Below are 4,804 nucleotides of genomic sequence, written 5' to 3' on the forward strand. Positions count from 1 at the left end.
CTTCCTCCGCGCCCTTCGGAAGCCGGGAGCCGGGAGCCGGGAGCCGGGAGCGGCTGGACGGCCGGGTCTGGAGCTCCGTCGCGTCGCTCCGAGAGCTGCCCCCTCTGCCCCTCGCACCAGGGCAGCTCTCGCTCGCCGGGGCCGGACCCTGCCCCTGGGGAGGGGCGGGGGGCGACGTCGCGGGCGACAGGGACGCCGCGGGGGGAGGGGCGCGAGGAGGGGGCCGAGGCCGGCGCCCGGGGCAGAGCGGGCGGGCGTCGGGGCGGCTCGACGGCAGGTTCTGGGCCGCCGTCGCCTGCTCGGCCGGCGGGCGCGGAGGGCGGACGGTTACGCCCAGCCCCGGGCGCCGCACGCCTGTCCCGCTGGCCCCCTGGGCGCCCCGGCGGCCTCTGGGACCGGGGGCTTTGCTGGGAGCCGGTGCGGGCGCCGGCGGGAGGCGGTGCAGCCCACCGGGCAGTTTCCAGAGGCGCACTCTCCCCCGGGCGCTTGGGAAGCCAAGCGGAGGCCGCCGCGCTGCACCTGCCGTCGCCGTCCCTTATCCCGCCGAGCGGGCGGGGCGGGACAGGGCGGCGGGGCCAGGACCCTCCGCTCGGCCCGTACCGGGCTCCTGGGCCGGAACCGCTGGGCGCCGCCGGGACCGCACAGCCTCGGGAGCCCGCCCGCGATGCAGCCAGGGCGCCGGCGGGGTGAGGACTGAGCGGTCCTTGGCCTTGGGGGTCCCCGGTAGACGGGGCTTCGGTAGACATCTCTCTGCAGGAGAGCGGGGACAGGTCCTGGGGGCGGTGCGCGACTCAGCGCAGAGCCCGTGGAAGGAACTGCACCCGGACAACTGTACGTCTAGACCAGCGGTTCTCAACCTGTGGGTCGCGACCCCTTTGGGGGTCGAATGACCCTTTCACAGGGGTCGCCTAAGACCATCGGGAAACACATATATAATTACACATTGTTTTTGTGATTAATCACGATGCTTTAATTATGTTCCATTTGTAACAATGAAAATACATCCTGCATGTCAGATATTTACATGACGATTCATAACAGTAGCAAAATTACAGTTATGAAGCAGCCACGAAAATAATGTTATGGTTGGGGGTCACCGCAACATGAGGAACTGTATTAAAGGGTCGCGGCATCAGGAAGGTTGAGCACCACTGGAAGGGATAGGAAATTTCACCGGGGGCCTCTGATATCAGTTCAGGATTTTAACTAACCATTTTTGTCATGTTTTTAAAGAAGCAGCAGCAATAATTGTTTTAAAAGTAGTAACTTTTGTTCTCTATTGTAAAAGTTTGACTTTGGGTTATTTTAAATGGTTAAAAAGTAAACAGCATAACTATGACTATCTTTTTTTTTTTTTAATATTTTAATAATTTTTATTTCTTAAAGTATTACAAAGGGTATTACATATGTCTCCTTTTTTCCCCCCCTTGACATTCCCCCGGCCACTACCCCCCGCCCCCCCCCGCCCCGTGTCTTGTGTCCATTGGTTAATCTTATACGCATGCATATAAGTCCTTCAGTTGGTCTCTTAATCCCCGCCCCCCAACCCTCCCCAGGCTTCCCACTGTAGTTTAACATTCTGTTCAATGTTGCTCTGCTTCTGTATCTACCCCTGTTCATCAGTCCATACTGGTCCCCTTTATTTGTCCCAACCTCACTGGAGTAGTCTCAACCTCACCAGGGCTGTTTCAACTTCACCGGGGCCGTCCCTACCTCACGGGGGCCGTTTCAACCTCACCGGGGTCGTCCCTACCACACCGGGGCCGTTTCAACCTGACCGGGGTTGTCCCTACCACACCGGGGCCGTTTCGACCTGACCGGGGTTGAACTATGACTATCTTTTAATCTGTTTAAAGATTAGGTCATAATATTATTTGCTAAAAAATAAAATGGGAAACAATTTTTGTTAATTGAATACAGTTCAGCTAAAGTACCCTAAAAGTCTGCATGCAATATAAGTTCATTTTCTCAAGTTATAAGTATCTGTGGAAAATACAAATTAAAACATATTCTAGAGCAGAACAATGTTGCTATTTAATACCATTGATCTTTGGGCATTTTCCTAGCAGTAATGATGGGTTTGCTTGATATTACTATCCTCTCTTTTTCCTCAGTCTTTTTTCCTTAAACCTTTACAAAGTATTACAGATGTCTCCCTTTTCCTCCCCTTTATCCCCCTTCACCTGGTTCCTGCCTGCCCCAGGCCTTTATTTCTAAATACATTTCACTATTAAAAAAATAACACAGTGAGTCTCATCACAGCCAATATCCTTATACAATCTAGTCATGAAATGAATGTTTATATTGCTTCAAACAGTTTAAACCTGAAGTTTGAGACCACACCTTCATGTTTGTACTTGTTGTCTGTGTCCATAGGTAATGCATATATGCATTTAATTCTCTGGTTAATCTCTTCCCAGGCCCTTTCCCCACTTCATCAATCTGTTCTATGTTTCCATGCCTCTGGTTCTATTTTATTCATCAGTTTATTTTGTTCATTAAATTCCTTATTTATTTTGATTTTTAGGTTCAATTGTTGATAGACATGCATTTATTGCCATTTTGTTCATTTTTTAAAGGCACATTTAATTAATATCAAGAGTGGAATACCAAAGGCCCAAAATATAATGAAGGGACACATTCCCCCATTAACACCAATGACAATGCTCTTTCAACATGTGCCTGTTGAATGAAATGGGGATTTAATAAATTTCACTATTAAAAAATAACACAGCGAGTCTCATCACAGCCAACATCCTTGTACAATCTAGTTGTGAAATGAATGTTTATATTGCTTCAAACAGCTTAAGCCCGAAGTTTGATACCACACCTTCATGTTTGTACAGTCCTCACTAAGATTATCTACAGTATTAACAACCATTCAAAGAACAGACCATTGATTCAAACCACATTGATGTAAGGCTCAATCAAGTAATAGAGACCCCAAAATGAAATGGTTAAATATATGAACTACTTGTACTGATATCTATTAAGTAGTTTCTTAGCAAATAAAACCTTAAAATGCAAAGCTCACCTCATTTGAGTTTTGACCAAGAAGTTCAACAACAATCATGGATTCCACAGTCTTATTGGCAAAACTGATGTACAGTGTCTCTAAATCGCTATGCTCAAGGTTAAGAGCCATGCATATTCCATTTTTACATTTTACTGGAATTTTACATGTTTGGTTTATGATTTTAAATCTCTAGGTTTCCATTCCTCCAAACTGTCTGAAGACACAGTGTGCCACAGACTTAAGACTTGTTTCTCCCTCTATTTTTTCAAACAGCAACATTTCTCAGGTGTCTACATGTCCGAGGAGGGGAATTTTTCGGAGGCGGCCACTTCTTTGGAATAGCCCAACGCCATCAGGCTTCTGAAGCAAGGGGAAGGGGAAGAGAAAAAAGCCGAAACGCAAGGTTCATCCGGTAAGTTCTACATTAACCATTACAAGCTGGATAGGATAAGAATGTGGCTTTTTTGGCTCAAAAAGTCTGAGTCTTGGTGTGGAAATGAGTACTTGGCTGTCCCACCACAGCTTTCTCCTGGTGTGACGGTCAGGGAAGTCTGGACTGAGGAGCATGATTTGTTTACCTATGAGGCGTAAACTTCTAGGCACCCAGTGCATTTTGGGCTTGTTCCAGTCTACCTTTCACTTTTAGGGAAAACAAGTTGATGGCGTGGTCTACCATTGTTGATCTCCGTTGGCTGACACTGGGCTGCTGGACTTGCTTGAGGTACTGAATTTGAGCAGTTCACTCTCGTATCTCTTGCTCCTCAGTTGCTAGTCGCATTACAAGGATGCTTTCCATTTGTGCAGACTTGTGCTGCTGTTGCTTTAGTTTTTCTTCCCACTCCCTTAAGCCAGTTACATCATTAGAGTAGAGGTCTGTGTACTTTCCCTCCAAAGCTTGCACATATGCTTCATACTGTTTCCATCTTAAAATTAAAATTAACTCATCTCGTGCCATAACTTTGAAGCCTCTCACTCAGGCGAACCTTTTTGGGAAGAGGTTCCTCCTTGGTCATCTTGAATCCTCTCCAGTGCTGCCCAGCGCCCCCCCTCCTCACCCCCTGCTCACCCACGTGCTCCCTTGTTCATATTTTTGATCTTTTATTTCTTTTTCTTAAAGAAGACCCTTTAACATTTCATGTAATAATAGTTTGGTGGTGATGAACACCTTTAGCTTCTCCTTGTCTGGAAAGCTCTTTATCTAACCTTCAATTCTAAATGGTAGCTTTGCTGGGGAGAGTAATCTTGGTTTTAGGTCCTTGCTTTTCATCACTTTGAATATTTCTTGCCACTCCCTTCTGGTCTGCAAAGTTTCTGTTGATAAATCAGCTGACAGTCGTGTGGGCGGTCCCTTGTAGGTAACTAACTGATTTTCTTTTGCCGATTTTAAGATTCTCTGTCTTTAACCTTTGGCATTTTAATTATAATTTTAATATATTTTTAAAGAATTAGCAGCAATAATTGTTGAAAGTAGTAACTTTTGTTTTCTATTGTAAAGTTTGGCTTTGGGTTATTTTACTTGCAAGATAAAGGGTTAAAAAGTAAACAGCATGAGTATATTTTAATCTGTTTAAAGATTAACTCAATATTATTTACCAAAAATAAGATAGGAAACAACTTTTGTTAATTGAATACAGTTCAGCTAAAGCACCCTAAAAGTCTGCTTGCAATATAAGCTAATTTTCTTAAGTCTTAAGTGTCTGTGGAAATAAAAAATACAAACCAATTCAAATTAATATATATTCTAGAGCAGAATAATTTTGCTGTTTAATATAGTTGATTTTTGAACAT

General features: G+C 45.6%; 1 pseudogene; it reads right to left on the reverse strand.

The window, feature by feature from the left end:
- Positions 1-3,590: 3,590 nt before the first annotated feature.
- On the reverse strand, positions 3,591-4,029 carry LOC139015496 (pre-mRNA-splicing regulator WTAP-like; annotated as a pseudogene).
- Between the last annotated feature and the right edge of the window lie 775 nt (positions 4,030-4,804).

This window comes from Myotis yumanensis, unplaced genomic scaffold, assembly GCF_028538775.1.
Source record: "Myotis yumanensis isolate MYYU_CA2020_CCGP unplaced genomic scaffold, mMyoYum1.0.hap1 SCAF_8, whole genome shotgun sequence".
Taxonomy (NCBI): domain Eukaryota; kingdom Metazoa; phylum Chordata; class Mammalia; order Chiroptera; family Vespertilionidae; genus Myotis; species Myotis yumanensis.